Source organism: Quercus suber, unplaced genomic scaffold, assembly GCF_002906115.3.
Source record: "Quercus suber isolate HL8 unplaced genomic scaffold, Cork oak 2.0 scaffold_91, whole genome shotgun sequence".
NCBI lineage: Eukaryota > Viridiplantae > Streptophyta > Magnoliopsida > Fagales > Fagaceae > Quercus > Quercus suber.
Window position 1 is genome coordinate 1,299,577 of NW_027069556.1, and position 16,998 is coordinate 1,316,574.

The window sequence follows — 16,998 nt, forward strand, 5'->3', positions numbered from 1 at the left end:
CTCTCTCTCTCTCCTTTTTCTTTTACTTTCTGGTTTATGTTTCAATCTATTCTGTTTTGTTATGGAGAAATGGGAATCAGCTTTTAGGTGTATGGGTGGCATTGGATTGGACTCCTTTTTTTCCTTGTTTTTGAAATAGTTACCGTTTTGGTTTACTTTCAGCTTTATTCCAAGTTTAAACTACTTCTTGTGTAGTAGTTCAATGATTTATTTATCTCTCTTTTTGGTATTGGAAGTATAAATTTACAGTGTAGAGGTTGTATCTGGAGTCTGGACCAAGTTACGTTTGTGGATTTCAAAACATTAGCCCCAGTTTATAGTAAATTACTACTCTTTTGTGACTAACTACTTGAATTAAGGAGACGATTGTGTGAAAGTTTTAAGCTTTAATTCTAAACCTACCTATACTACTTAAATATCATTAGACTTTACAGCTTTGTGCTTCGTAATCATTAAAAATTTTGTTTTTTAATGGATGGGTGTTACTATATAGATCTTGTTCAATAGGATTTTTACAAAGTGGTCATCCTATACACTTTTTATTCAATGTAAATTATAAATAATAAAAAAAAGAATAAAAATTTGGATTGAGAATATTCATCCATGCAAATTTTTCTAAGAAAAAATGGACTTTTCTTTTTTTTTCTTTTTCTTTTATTAATAGTAAAATGAGGAATGCATTAAGGACAAACAAAAATTGAGAGGAACCTATTCCTTGCTAAAGCATTTGCACATGAATTTGGTTCTCTATAGATAGATGTGTGTGGATTCAATGTTGATCAATATGGATGGTCGTCACTTCACTTGCACGCACAATTGGGCTAAGCAAGAGTTTAATAGAGGTGGGAGACTTGAACAGTTGGACACTTGGGCCATACATAAAGCATCCGACCCCACCTTTAACTAATTGATAGGTGTGTGACCCATCCCCCTCAAAACCCATAATTTAGTTTGAGCGCTAATGGTTGCTTCAATTCTCTCTCCAGGAACCATAAAAAACAAGTAGTTTTGCCAAACTTTGGAGTTTCTGTCAGCAAGAAGAACTCAATTACTCTCAATAAGTTACTAATTGGTTGATGTTAATAAATGTCCTTAAGGAATTGTTAATAAATCATATTAAGAAAGTTTAACATCATTATTATGGAAAATTGTCAACAAAATTGCCGGCAATTGTTAATAAATTATATTAAAAAAGTTTTAACATCATTATTATGTATAATTGTTAACAAAATTAATTGCTTTATCATTTTTTTATAAAACATTTTTAAAAATAAATTTTAAACCAATATCCGAGCATTGATTAATATTTCTCTTACTAATTTAATTCCAAAAGGTTTTAGCCTCGTGACATTCCCCAATCAATCACACTTCCTAGTGCTGGTTTATCATCTAAAAAGCTAGACAAAGTAGAATAGAAAATTTGGGCTTAGAATATTCCTCCAAAAAGATTTGCCTGAGACCAACAAAAAGAAAAAGAAAAAAAGAGGTGAGACTCTTCAATACTGTGAGTGATTTGGGGTTTCTCTAGATCAATTGGTTCACCTGGCTGCCTTATTGCTGAACTTTGGACTCTAAGACATGGTCTTGCTATGGCTAGGTAACTAAATATTGAAAAATTTAATTGTCAATGTGGATGCCTCTAAAGTTATTAGCCTTCTCTGTAACCCAAAAATACTTCTAATCGGCTCATCGAGGCTACTGTGGCTGATTGCAGTAACATTCTCCAAGTTTTTGAAGAATTCCATCTACAACACCGCTACAGGGGAGACCGACAAAACTGTTGATGCCCTTGCAAAACTTGGCTGCTGTCAAGCCAAACTTTTTGTTTTTTATGTAACTCCTTTCAAAATTATGGAGGTCCTATCTTCAATCAATGATGCTGTATTGAATTATTTACTCATCTAATTCAGGCCTCTACTATTTCTGATTAATACAATTATCTTTCTATTTTTTAAAATAAAATAAAATAAAAAACGCTCTTTCATTGTGATTTAAAAAATAAAAATAAAAATAAAAAAGGTTAAGAATGCTTACATAGTATGTATGGTCACAAGGGTGGGGACCAAGTCTCCAAAATTTAAAAAAATTATTTTATAATATGTATATTATTTACATTTAAAAAAATGTAGATTGATTCTCAAAAAAAAAAAATGTAGCTTGTAAAAACTAAAATTGGTCTCCCAAATTTTGAGTAATTTCAATGGTGCCCTTAAAAGAAAATAAATTATATTTAAAATCATATAATTTAAGAGGTTTAACAAATTGAACTAAGTAGAAAATAATAAATTTTTGTATATGTCTAATATAAGAAATACACAATATACTAATTAAAATTTAGAATAAGATAAATTATCTTAATAAATTAATTTGTATATATATGTGTAGAGGTTTGTTCTAACTAATATATTAGTATCACAACTTAACCTTCTCAAACTAAAATTTCTTACTCCATTTCTGGGCATGAAAAGATATCAACTCACCCAACTCAACTGTGGTTTGAGCAATATTACTTTCACTTATGTTCATCTGTGACATCATTTTTATATCATGCATTAATCGTTAAGAATCCGAAAATTTTACATTTTTACTCCAATTTGATCTATTTTGGATCTAGGTTTGTCGACCTATTTATTTGTCAGCACTCACGAGAAGATTAATGAACAGTGAATGTCAAATTGTCACTCTCGCAGATGACGTTTGCCCCTTTTATTATATATTTGATTGCCGCAAATCGTTGCAAAGGTTGAAAATGTTTTTCCAAGTTGGGTGTTGAAATTCCTATCTTCAAAATCATTCATTGAATTCGAGGATTTAGTTGACTTTTTAAAATCTAACTTATGGAGCAGTGCAGGGCAGTGCTGTACAGAATGCACCACCGCAAGTCCATAACATCTATTGCATATTGACCAAGATCTGTCATACAAGTCTCTGTAGTTTAGCAACAGCTACATCCATAAAATTAATATCAAAGCAAGTTCTAATAAAATAATAGAAATTCCAGTTAAAAGTTTTTTAATGCAAAGAATCACTGGTTGTTCTAACTTCTAACATGTTGGAAATTTTTAGAAAAAAATATAATGTTATAACAGATACATGTGGAGCTCAAATGATTCTTACTTTGGCATGGTAAGATCGTATCATAAATTGACAATTGTAGCCTTGTAGATCGACTAACAAAAAATTAGGACACAAATAACAATCATTGCACAAAAATAAATGAAGAATGAAATTGTGAATTCAAATCTAATTTAGTATGTGTGTAATTTACCAATTAAAAAAAATGTAAGATTTATGAGTTTGGCTCATGTTTTTCCATTTTAGATTGGACAGTTTGAAATTATTAGATCCGTCTTATAGACTCCTCTTCCCTTTCAATACTCATTTGTGTAGTTTGGGATAAATTATTTTATGAGACAGGTTTATGCAACATCCTTCTTAAAATTGATGAACACCACATATTTGTGAGACTCAAATGTTAGGAGGTAGGTGTTGTATAAACCCATAATTCTTTTTCTGACCTTTCTTGCCTAACAAAATTTAGCCACCTTGGGAGTTCACAAGTCCTACCATGAAGTCATACGCATGATATTACCACTTGATGTAAGTCCAAGTGGTGGACCACAGTACTCTAGTGCAGCCGTAACATAAGTCCAATTTCTGCTATCCAACACAGTTCATTGGATTGGTAGACTTTTTTTTTTTTTTCCTGTGATAAAAAATGGTGATTATGATGATTACTAGTAAAACTCAGCTCCATCACGTCCTTTTCTATCCCTATCATAATGTCTCTTCCCACTTTCCTCATGGCAGGCAAAAGAGACCCATATTGGAATTTATGTGATGCTAAAATGTTTAAGCTCGTGGCAGATTAAAGGTACCACGAGTTGCTAAGGTTTATAGAATAGAAGATATACTATGGTCCCATGTATACCAATGAAAATTAAAGAAGATGAATTGGTAATTTGGGTTATTGGTGAGCTGTTGTTTTGTAACTTTGTGACGATGTCACGAGTCATGACAAATATCTATGATTTATGAATGTGGATAGATAACTTTATCACCTTCATGTGATTTTTGAGCAACTTGAATGAGTAATCTTGGTGTCCGATGCATGAATACAAATTTAATTTCTTCCCCACCCCAAGGAAAGAGAAGAAGAAGAATCATGAGGTTTATTGTTTGTTTCTGGGTAGAATTGGCCTAAACATGACCCAGCTGACTCATCTAATTGCTACATCAGGCTTGAGATCTACAGGTCTTTGATAAGACGGTATTTTAATATCTGATATATGCATATTCTCTCTTACAATATATGAATCTAAGAATTATGTAGAATCCATATATTATGAGGGAAAATTCAAATATCGCATATATAAGATAATTATTACCTCTAATAACATATGCACAATATTCTTTTCACGGTGTAAGGATTTGAACAAAAAAAAATAAAATGTATAATAACATATTATTTTAAAATTTAAACATCTCCTCTCTTTTTTTTGGGTAAGTTTTATTTGAACCCAATTTACTTTTTAGGGGCTTCTATAAATATCAATTTTTTTTTTTTTTTTTTTTTGTTTAAGCTCGTGGCAGATTAAAGGTACCACGAGTTGCTAAGGTTTATAGAATAGAAGATATACTATGGTCCCATGTATACCAATGAAAATTAAAGAAGATGAATTGGTAATTTGGGTTATTGGTGAGCTGTTGTTTTGTAACTTTGTGACGATGTCACGAGTCATGACAAATATCTATGATTTATGAATGTGGATAGATAACTTTATCACCTTCATGTGATTTTTGAGCAACTTGAATGAGTAATCTTGGTGTCCGATGCATGAATACAAATTTAATTTCTTCCCCACCCCAAGGAAAGAGAAGAAGAAGAATCATGAGGTTTATTGTTTGTTTCTGGGTAGAATTGGCCTAAACATGACCCAGCTGACTCATCTAATTGCTACATCAGGCTTGAGATCTACAGGTCTTTGATAAGACGGTATTTTAATATCTGATATATGCATATTCTCTCTTACAATATATGAATCTAAGAATTATGTAGAATCCATATATTATGAGGGAAAATTCAAATATCGCATATATAAGATAATTATTACCTCTAATAACATATGCACAATATTCTTTTCACGGTGTAAGGATTTGAACAAAAAAAAATAAAATGTATAATAACATATTATTTTAAAATTTAAACATCTCCTCTCTTTTTTTTGGGTAAGTTTTATTTGAACCCAATTTACTTTTTAGGGGCTTCTATAAATATCAAATTTTTTTTTTTTTACTTTAAGTTTAATATGAGTGTTAATTTGATCTTTCAACTTTAAATTTAAACAATTGGCCCTATACATTAGGTATGTAACACATTAGATTTTATATTAGAATTTTGCTGTTAAAATGAATAGATTTAATCACATGATGTATACATGATAATAACTACATTTCAAATTTATTGATAACATGGAAAAAATTTATTTGTACGACACATCACGCAATGGGTCAGTTTTTAATGAAAAATAATAATAAATAGTTTTATTTGTTATAAACTAAAAATGCAAGAGGTTAAATGGATAATTGTTCAAATTTAAAGTTTAAGGACAAATTTGACGCTCAAATTAATGGTAAAAATTCCTATCTTTTGAAGCCAAACAACGATTTTTTCTTTTTTTTTGGCTAAATGAAAAAGGGGATCTCCAGTGTGGACTCGTCGATCTAATGACATATGATGATAATAGGTAACACCACGTATACCACTAAGGCCTTGTTGGAGCTATCACTTAAATCGCTCACCAATAAATTTAAGTACTCTCAAAGATTCAACATATACAATATTAACATGTTGTCCATATCAATATGGATGAGAGATATGCCACTAGATATTACATCTGTAGTCTAGGTTGATTTAATCAGCGTTCCTTAATAATTTGCATTTTCCTTTTTCTTAACAAAAAAAAAAAAAAATATGTAGGCTTAATTTAGAATTTGAGTCATAAAATATTCCCCCCAAACATACTCTTCGGCCACGGAAACAAAAACAAAAGCCCAAAGCCCAATATATAGAAAATTTACCTGTTCGAAAACAAAAGAATAATGAGCCCAATTTACCAAAAAAAATATAATAAAATCAATCCATTTTTATGGGTCCATTTGGAATAATTTATCTAAATTTTTGCTTCTTCTTTTTTTTTATGAAAGTGTGCATTTGAAAAAAAAAAAAAATGAAAAAAGGGGAAAAAAAGTTTTAAATAAATATACATAAAAATTAAAAGTTAAAAACTTAATTTTAAAGCGGATGCAAACTCGCCCGTAGTCAAAATTCAAAATTCAAACATGACTTTTGAGTGGAGTTGTGACATGCGTTTGTGTTAAAATCTATTTTTTTCTTCCTTGTGTGTGTGTTTGTTTCTCAAAAAAAAATTCAAAATTCAAAAAAATAAAACCCAATCAAAGGAGAGGGAGAGAGTGTATCGTTCATTCGTGTCTCTGCATCATCGCGCCCTCTACACCTGATCTACGGATCTTTATACATCTGACTCTCTCGAATACATATCCCACTCACCATCTAGTTCTCTAGAATGAATTGCATGTACTCATTTCTTCTGTTTTGCACAGTAATTCAGAGGACAAAATTGGGCTTTCCGTTTTGACAAAACGGCTAATCAAATGACATCTCAATTGAAGATCCCGCAATTGTCTTCTAAATGACATCTCAATTTGTGGGTCCAACTGCTTTCTTTCTTTTTAAAATTCTCTTATTTATTATTTTATTTACTTATTGTCAGGATAAATGTTAATATTTCATTTACAGTATGTTAATAGTTTCAACTTTCAACCGTTTTATATTCTTATATTTAAAGTCCAAACTCCCAATCAAAGAGTTCATTATTTATCCATTTAAACTTTCTGTCTCCTTATTCAGCCAAAAAAAAAAAAAAAAAACTTTCTGTCTCCTTTCTCCCTAATCCAAAAATAAACTATATACCATGGAAAACAAAGCTTCAATTCAATTTATATTTGTAAAGGATATGATCAAAATCAAACGGGGGAGATAATGTCAATTTGATGATATATTCAACCCCCTCCCCCCCCCTCTAAATTAATTTTAAAAAAGAAAACCCTTTTTTTTTAATTAAACTATATTTTTTCCGATATGATTTTGATAATAAATATTAGGGTAAATTACGATTTTGGTCGCTAACTTTTACTTTGTGTGTGAATTTGGTCATGATGTTTCAAATGTATCATTTTAGTCCTTAACATTTTGATATTGTGTTAAAATGGTCTTTAATGTTAAGTAATAGATAGAAAATGCTAATGTAGCTAATGATAAAAGTAAAATATCATTTTCATGCCACATATACTACCACATCAACATAAACTAAGGTGAATCAGATCAGTGGAGAGAAAATCTTGATGAGATAGCTTCAGTCTTGACCACTTATTATTGAGGTCTTTTCTCCCCCTCCAACCTGAGCCCTTCTTCTAGTGTTCCATCTCATGTCCCACAGGTCACGTGTGATTACAGAAAAAGAAGATTATGCATGATCAAGGTCTAATTGAAAAAGATAAGAGGGTATCATATGTTTTGAATTAATCCATTTTCAAATAGGCCTTGATCATGCATAATCTTCTTTTTCTTCAAGTTTATGTTTATTATGGCTTATTATCTAGCTTATATATACACAAAAATCTTACTTCACCCCCTAATTATAGTTTATCAAAACCTTACTATAATGAGCCGCTTTTTAAACAAGGTGCCAAAAACAAGTTATCCTAAATTGATACTAAAAATAATTAGATAGGAAAGAGAATGAAGTTAATACTCACTTAATTAATGTTAACAAATATAATATATATGACGAGAAAATTTTGTATGTCATATGAATGACAATTTTGTGTCACTTCACATGATTGGTGCATATGAGGAGTATTATACAAACAAGAAATTGTTCTTGTATATTGATAAGTCCTAAGAAATCAGTGGGCTGAAAAGTCTTCGGATGCTGTTGATCTTGAAGAATGAGTCCTGGAAAACCAAAGAAAATCAGAAAAGACCGGTGGAAGCTGGTCTTAAATCGTCCGATGGTAAAGTTAGTGGATTGAAATAGAAAAGAGAGCACTTCAAAGACTTCACCAATTTTTCTCTAGAATCCAAAAAAAGTGTCCATACCTCTGCGTAGAAGGGTCTTTATATAGTGTTAGCTTCACAGTTATTTCTCCTATCGTCGTAGAGTTTGGAGGATTCGGAGGGTAACTTCCATAACTGTCATAGGAGTCACCTCATCGGGACTTGTGTTCTGATTCAAACAATATGACTCTTCAACATGACTCTTGGCTTTTGGAAGAGTGTTGGAAGAGTGTAACTCTTGGTGAACCTCACTCGTCCATCATTAAGGACGGACGAGGTTCACTGCTTGTACGTCCTTCATTGGACGAGTGAATGAAGGACGAATGTAAGAGGACGGTAAAGGAAGGACGAGTATACCAACCCTTCGTTCTCCACTTTGTACATCGCTATGGACGGCCATATGGACGAGTAATTAACTTGACATTTTTCTTGCACCATCATATATAACATTATAATGTCTTTCGTAGGTAGCGTTTGGATCCAGCTGAACCTGTGTCTGCATTTTCAATGTTTTCCTCTTTTTCTTTTTTTTTTTTTCAAGTCGTGATTGTTAACTTTTCCCCGTGAACAGTACACACTAGTGGGTCCCGTACACTGTTCACGGGACTCACAAACTTTATTTTTCAGCAACTTTTTCATTAAAATAGGTCATACGGTACTATTCACACATTTAAAAATTATTTTACTACAGTGTTTTCAGTTTTCAACTGTATACAAACGAACCCGTAATTAACAACATGATAAATCAATTTTTTTATACATTTTATTATTACGTTATCATTTGAAATAGTGGAGAGAACCAAAGATTAATAAGAAAAATTTATAATAAACTATGTTGTGAACTTGTAAGGAGGAGAATAAAGAACATAATTCTCAATGTTTGGTGTCTAGTGAAAAGGGATAACAATATCAAAAGGATTACACAGAATGTTAGTATCTTTTTATCCATATTTGAGGATGCATCTAGATTGTCTAATAGGTGAGAATCAATTTAATTTCTAGATGAGATGATTTGCGTGCCTTCTTAACCACTAGTGTTCTACATCTTTCTTCTATAATCTAAGTTTGTTTTTTTTTTTTTTTTTTTTTTTTAAATTTAGGATATACTTGCTCAGATGAGAATGTCCAAATGGAGTCTAAAAAGTGTTTATAACGGTTATAAATTTTTAATTAAGTAGTTGGATACATTCTCTCTTGATAGATTGTGGTTTGTTTTTTCTTGACAACTTTGTTGTGCCCCTCAAATTATGCCTTTTTTCACTATCTTTAGTGAGTCGATCCAAGGATGTTATCTGTTTCTTCCTAACAATCACAAATATCAATTTGCATAAAGTAATAGGACTGCTTAAACTTGCCTTTTTCTTCATCAATTACTTATTAAAAATATGGTTAGATAGTCAAATCATAGCCTTGGGAACCTTGATCGCAGTTATATCAAGTTTTCTTTTATTGTGAATTTGGGATTGATTTGAGGCTCCCTTTTATTCTTGCTATTGCAATCTAACTTATCTACCAGGGCAAATTATTAGGTAGTCCCAAAGCATTGCTTGGGACTACCTAGTAATTGGCATTGATTAAAAAAATGGTTTTGATTTAGGTTTTTTTTTTTCTTTTTTTTTTAAAAAAATTTGTAAACTAGTTTGTTTTGGTTATTGATAATATTGTTTGGTGTTTTTTTTAAGGACTGGTTGTTTGGAATACCCTTATTTGCCATACGAATGCCAATTGGAATACTAACCAGTTCAACATATGTTTCTACTCTGCAACTTGACACTCTTTTTAGTGTTCACTAAGAAACCTCCCTCCAAGACCATCCTAGGCTTTGTTGTCTTTAGTGAAGCTATACATTAAAAAAAATACACATAAAAAGGACAACATTAATAATGCCCTATACTTAAAAAAATAAAAATCCCTGTACTTTAAAAAAAAAATGTCTACATCATTAATCATTCAGGCATGATGTAGTCTTCATAAAAATGTATAGGATATTACTGATGTAGTATTTTTTCTCTTTTTATGTATAGGGTATTATTGATGTGTAGGGTATTTTGGTCAACTTTTAGGTTTTAAGGGCATTTTGGTAATTTCGGTTATTTTCCTATATCGTTGGCATCTTGGTATTCACTTAGACTGTGGAATATAATCTTGATATTTTTCTTAAGATGCACCGCAAAAGAGTTCATGAAATTCATAAGAAGATGAAGGATACTGAACCTCTCATAAGATGCCTATACTTAAAAAAAAAAAAAAAAATCCTTATATTTAAAAAAAAATTATGATCTGACTTCAACAAAAAAAAAAAAAAAAATACGATCTATTGCTTTCTTCTTTTTTTCTTTTTCTTTCCTTTTTCATGTAATTTCTCTTGCATCTTCTGGTACGTGACATGTATGGATGGCAATTTTTATTCATATTTATAAACCCACCTATTACCCTCCTTATTTGAATAAGTTTTAACCTAACTCATTTAAATATTTGGGTTAAATGGATAAATACCCATTTAGTTATTTAATTAGATGGGTCTAAATGGATAAATCTACTAATACCCACTAAACCCACCTAAAATTTAAATTTAAATAAACTCACAAATACCCACTAAACCTTCTAAAATCTAAAACTTAAATAAACAATATAACCTCTAGATTTCTAAGCCAAAACATTCAGCCCTCAGTCTCACTCTCCTTAAACACTTTCCCTCAGATTTTCTCAGTAACCAAACAAAAGTAAGGAAATTCTAGAGAGAGATGGAATGTACCTAAATAGCGATTTGAGGTCGAGCTTCGATGGTGGCGTAGAAGGTCGTTGAAGGCATCATTGAAGATCATTGAAGGCATCAGATTTTCCAGGTAAGTCACTCAATTCTTGGGTTGATTTCTAAGTTAAAGTTTTTGAGAATTTTGGGTTTGGGGTTTTTGGAGACAAAAAAATTTCGGGTTTGGGGTTTTCGTATTTTTTGTTTATTGTTTTGTGATTGTTGCTGACCATGATTTTTTTTTTTTTTTTGGGGTTTAATTAGAGTGAAGCAATGAAAAAGACTTGGAGAAGATAGCTCAACAAGAACAGAAGCTATTTCCCTTTGAGACCTTAGTTGCTGCTAAAGATTTTCACAACTCACAAGCTCGGTGTGCCCCATAAGGATAGTGATGTGTATGGTTACTATGTTATCAATAGGACCAAATAGGACATTTGGTCCTATTGATAACCTGTTCATAAATTGGTTAAGGGTAGTTTAATGAATTGGTTGTTTGTAACATGTTCATAAATTCAACATTATCTGGGGTCTTTCAAAGGTACTAAAGATCAGGGGATTAATAAAATTTTGCAGAGGCATTTATATTTAGTAGTAGTTACAGTAATTTTAAGTGGAATTGTTTTGTCTTCTTTTATGCTTTCTAGCTACTTTTCATTGTGAACTTCATAGGAAGGAAATTATACGAATGGCTTTTTTTAGATTGATGGTTGGCAGTGTTGATGATAATCCCATGTTATGAGTTTTAGTGGCAACAATTGTGATCATTTATTCTGATTTAACAATTGGCTTCACTAGATTCCTTATTATATCTGCTAAAGGCTAAAAAGCTTTGTGTTCTGGGGATAAATTAGAAGAGCTTCTTATTGCTAATCAGAAATAGAATACTGCATTTGCAATGTAATTTCATATAATTATTATAGTTCAGAGACCCTAATTAACCAATCAAACTCTGATTCAAAGTTTGATGTAAAGTCTCTGGTAGTCTATAAAGAAGTTCTTAATAGTGTGTTCATGTATCTAGAACTTATTCAAATAAAAATTTAGATGGGATAATTTTTATTTAGAACTTAGATTGGATAATAAATGATTTTTATTCAGAATTGTGTTTATGTTCTTAATTTTTATTTTTTAAAATGATTTTCAAGGGATTGTATTCAGAACTTATTCAAAGTTTGAGACTAAAAAGGAGATGGGCTCTAGTTCTGATGACAGTTGTATGGCGTCTGTTTTGCAAATCTCAGAATTGTTCTGAATCTTACCATATTGGCATATTGTTGTTTGGCTTAACAATCTAGGAATATGGAATATCCAATTGTTGTTGTAACAGTAGTATTGAAAACTCAAATTCTTTTATTTGAAGTGACTGTCTTCTTTCTTTCAATTGACATTCTTTTGGGACTTTGTTGTACCATGAAAAGTGACAAGCATGTCTTTTTTTGATGTTTTTTTGAGTGTGTTAGGTGAGACTAAATTTATTCTCCTTGGTTTGGAGATTTGCTGAAGCTTAAGTACTTCGGAAAGCATGGGACGTAAAGGATGTTGCCCATCCCTACTTGCCTTACACTTTTGTTTTTGATTGCTTGGAAGCCCTAGTTTTATTTTAGGTAGTTGTTGGTTCATGAAAGTTGGGATGATTTATTGCTTTATTTTGTTGGACATGACAAATGAACGAAATTGGGTAGAATGCTATGGTACTCATCCATTTCAATTACACTTATCATTCTACTTCAATTTAATTTTAACTCTTATATGCCCAATACCATATTATTTCTTAAATTTTGTTTTTTTAATGTATATGTGCCATTAGATACTTGCTAAGATTGATGGACACTTGTCCTTTTGCTTATTTGTGCGGATAAAGTTTTGGAAATGAAGAGGCCATGGCTGTGAGTTTTGCAGGTGGTTGTTCCCTTGGTATGCATACTCTTTGGTGTTACTCGTATAAAAAGGGGAAAAACCTCCTCTACAGTTTGAAATCGTGACTTAAAGTAACGAGTTCAATTATTTTTGGCAATGAATGGATCTACACATTGTATGGAATAGACACTGCCAATATAAAAAGGCAAGTATTTGGCGTTGGAAATATGCTTTGATATCTCTAGCTTGATATTTTGTGTTCCCAAACTGTTATGATTGTATGTAGTTCCAAAAGAAATGCCTCGGCCTCTATTATAACTGTATCTTCCCTTGCCTTTGTTTGTGTCTGCATGAAGCTCTTGAGTAAAAGAGTTAATCTTTGCCTTTTGTACTGTTGATATTGCTGCCATAGCCATAAAATACTTTGAAGAGAAGTCATTTGATGAGCATCTTTTGCCAACAAGGCTTAATTAGAAGTTCCTTGCTCCCAATCAAATGAGTCCCTTGCTCCAAGTCATTCAGAAGTTCTCTGATTTGGTTGTCAAATGCTTAATCAAACTTACAAAGGTAGATTATAGTTTAAATCTTTCAGTCTATTTTACAACAAGAAGAAGATAAATTATAGTTTTATTAGATTTGTGGGGAAGGGGAAGGAAAGGAATAGGTTTAGGTGTCTTACTAGGCATGGGTAATTTCATCAATCCAATGGTTTTTCTAAAAACTTAGATTTATCATTCTAGGGGTATTTTTGGTAATTTTGGATGTCCAAGGGTATATTGGTAATTTTGAAAGTGTAGGGGGTATTTGGGTCATTTTGGGTATTTAAGGGTATTTTGGTAATTTTGGGAAGTCAATAGGGTATTTAACTAATTTTAGATGTATTTGGGTCATATTGGTTAAATGGGTTGGTTACTAATTAAATGAGTTTGGTGGATAATGGATAATTAATTTATATATAAACAGGTCATAAATAGATAAATGAGTAATTACACACTCAACTCATTTATGACCTAACTCATTTATGACCCAATCCGCTGATTTGCCACTCCTAGTGACATGACATAGTGTGCTTAGATATATTTGAAAATACGTGACATGACATAGTGTGCTTAGATATGTTTGAAAATACTCTCCCATAGTTTGGTAAGGACATGTAGCAGAATTACGTAATTGTTTTTGGGCTAGACTCAATACCCACAACCACCGTGCCGGAGACTCTCAACCCTGTCTAGATACCATAGCTGCTGGTGTTGGTGGAAGCCTGTACAGTTGTGTACATTGGCTATCCCCAACAATGATTAATTCCAATCCAATGCTACGATTCTACTGCCTCAAATTCATCTTAACCAAGAACCAACCTCTTAGAGGATCAACAACCTTCTTAGATACACAAATTTTGTGCTGCCAAAATTTTCTTGTGTGGGGTCGAAAAACATATTTACACTTGTTTGATAGGTATGATTCTACATTTTTCTTGTATAATCTATGTTTATTTTATTTATTTAGGGTATTCTTCCTAAATTTATAATCTGGTAGATTGTGGTGGAAAAAAAAATGACCCTAGCTTTTTTTAAATTGTTTTTGGTCTGTGATTGGTTTATCCTAGAAGATGTCAGGAAGAGAGAGATAGCCCACTTGCATACCTATTTTGTTTTGCCAAAAGAAAAAAAAAAAATCTTCTTGTAAATTTTTATTTTATTTTATTTTATTTTATTTTATGAATTGTACTTTGTTATTCTAGTGATGTTTTTGTTCCAATGTGTTACTGTAATATGAATCATTGTCATTCTCTTAGAGCATTTATATTTTTAAATTAAGTGCTTTTAATGGACCAAGGATCTGATAATATTTTTTTTATTTTTTTTAAGGCTGGCCTTTGGAATACCGATATTTTCCACACCAACTCCAATTGGAAGACTAATCAGTATGTTTCTACTCTTTTCTAAGTATAATTTCCTTGTTTTTATATTTTGTTATTTTATTTTTTTGCCATGGAATAGAATTAGCCTTGAAAGTTGGAAATAACATAGATCTTAAGGTGTAGGATGTGATGGACGGAATGAAGATGTCATTTGCTTGTCATGAATGTAGTCTTTGGATGATAGTATGTGTTTGTGCCATATATGTATGTGGGTAATCACTAGATTGTGGATTGTCAAGATGGTTGTAGAGGGGGCATGTTTGAGCTTTAAACATCTTGTATCTGCTGTGTTATTAATCAGTTGGTTGTGTGTGTTCCAGGGAACTTTTGAATCTCGTCCTCTTTAGTTTTAATATTCTTTTCTTTGCAATGTGAATCCCATGGCTCCACTTGGATACAGACCTTTTATTTGCTTCATGGAGGATGCTACTATTTAATAATATTTTAATCTGAGGATGGTGATTATAATTTTCATTTAGCTGTTCTAGTAAAGGATCATTGTTCTTTCTGGCTTTTGGTCCATACCACTTGTCTTAGAAATTGTTTTAATGAAGATTCTGATATTTATTCTATTCTTAGTGTCCGTTTGACATGATTAATTTTGTTAACTTATTTTACTATATTTAGCTTATTTTTGTTACTGTTCATTAGTCCTACTGCACTTTTTGATGTTATTCATGAGTCTCGCTGTACTATTTCAACTAATTTTTACCTTTATTTATAGTACATTCAGCAAAATGTTTTCAGTTTCAACAAAATAAGCAGATCCCAAACAAACCTCTAGTTTGCCCAACAAACATTGATGCCTTTTCATTCATGCTAGATTTAGATGTACTCTTGCTACTTGCTTGCAACTGATGTGAAACTGTTTTGTAGAATGAGGATGGGACTCTTTGGTAACTTGGTTCATTGCCACCGGGGGACTGATCACTTTCTATTACTTGATGTATCCACTGGCTATGATTCAGCCCTGAATCAATAGGAGATGATAGAGAATGCCGCTGTTATTCGTTTCAGTGGAAACTCCAAGCCATGGCTGGATTTGGCCGTTTCAAAGTATAATTCTTACTAGTCTAGATATGTTAACAACCATTATCTTCAATTTTGTGAAACTATTCTCTCTCTCTCTCTCTCTCTCTCTCTCTCTCTCTCATGTAGTGTTTGAATTTCAAGAAAAGAATTTCAAAATGTCTCGTTGCCTACCAAGGAGGTGTCAATGCTAACCTTTTGTTTTATGATCTTTCATTTACGCTGTGTTCAAATAATAAGTTCATGGACACTTCATTTTTTTCACAACATTTATATTTATATTTTAAAATTTTTTACAACTCTTGACATGATACTGTTGTAATTGGTGCATAATAAAGAATGTTAAAATTGGACCTAAGAGAAATTATGTTTACGTTTAGCCATGTCGGGAGTTGTGAAAATGTTGTCCCTATATGCTGTTGTTCAGAGATGAACATGCAGGATTGTGCCTTAAAAAATGGTGCTTGCCGAAAGAATAGCATGACTGAATGAGGATGACTGTTCATTTTTTTGTTGTAATACTTGGTAGAAGTTTTATTAGCTGAGTAACCCAATTTTAACCCTTACAAACCATTCATCTACTTTTCTTTCCTGCCAACGATATAATGCATATATGCAACATAACCAGGGGAAAAAAAAAATCTTGGAACTAGCTTTGACTTTCTAATCCACATGTTTGTTCAAGCTTCCAATACTCAAGATCAATGAAGGAACTTGAGATTCAAAGACTTGAGTTCTAATTGCTAGAACAATTGACGTAGAATATTAATTCATGTGGACTCAAGCCTCTAATTACATTTTGTTACCATTAATACCGGTATGTATATGTATTGAGGGTTAGTGGGTTTGTTTTTCATTTTAAAATTGATGAGAGAGAGAAACAAAGCAGGAAAGGTTGAACATTTTTTGATGTGACCAACTTTTTATTGGTTTTTATCTAAACCCATTATTAACATCACTTTTTTATTTATTAATAACTATTTATTATATCAGTTGTTTGTAATTTTTTTTTTTTCTGTAAAAATATTTGTATTTCTAGTATTATTCTAAATTCAAATACTCGTGTCCAAGCACAGGAGGAGTTGGAAGTGAGGTTTTAGTTCCATCCGTGAATGGTGAATACACAGTTGCAACTTGCAATTCTATTAGTTTTTTCTCAATGGGTTTGCTTAATTCCTGATTTCCTGTTTAATTTGACAGTACCCACAATTTCGGGCTTATTATTGGGCCTTTTCACCTTACGGGCTGTGGTCAGTTGCATGGATCTGTACTACTAGTCCACTAGTCAGTCTCTTTCCT

At 31.8% G+C, this 16,998-nt stretch overlaps 1 long non-coding RNA gene across 2 annotated transcripts; it reads left to right on the forward strand.

The window, feature by feature from the left end:
* Positions 1 to 10,717: 10,717 nt before the first annotated feature.
* LOC111985577 (uncharacterized) lies at positions 10,718 to 16,008 on the forward strand. Of its 2 annotated transcripts, XR_010629337.1 has the most exons (5): positions 10,719 to 10,986; positions 11,157 to 12,496; positions 12,792 to 12,954; positions 14,618 to 14,673; positions 15,547 to 16,008. It is a non-coding gene; the product is annotated as an uncharacterized LOC111985577 (long non-coding RNA). The 2 variants fall into 2 exon arrangements; XR_002880051.2 differs by having other exon boundaries at positions 10,718 to 10,986; positions 11,157 to 12,954.
* Positions 16,009 to 16,998: the final 990 nt, after the last annotated feature.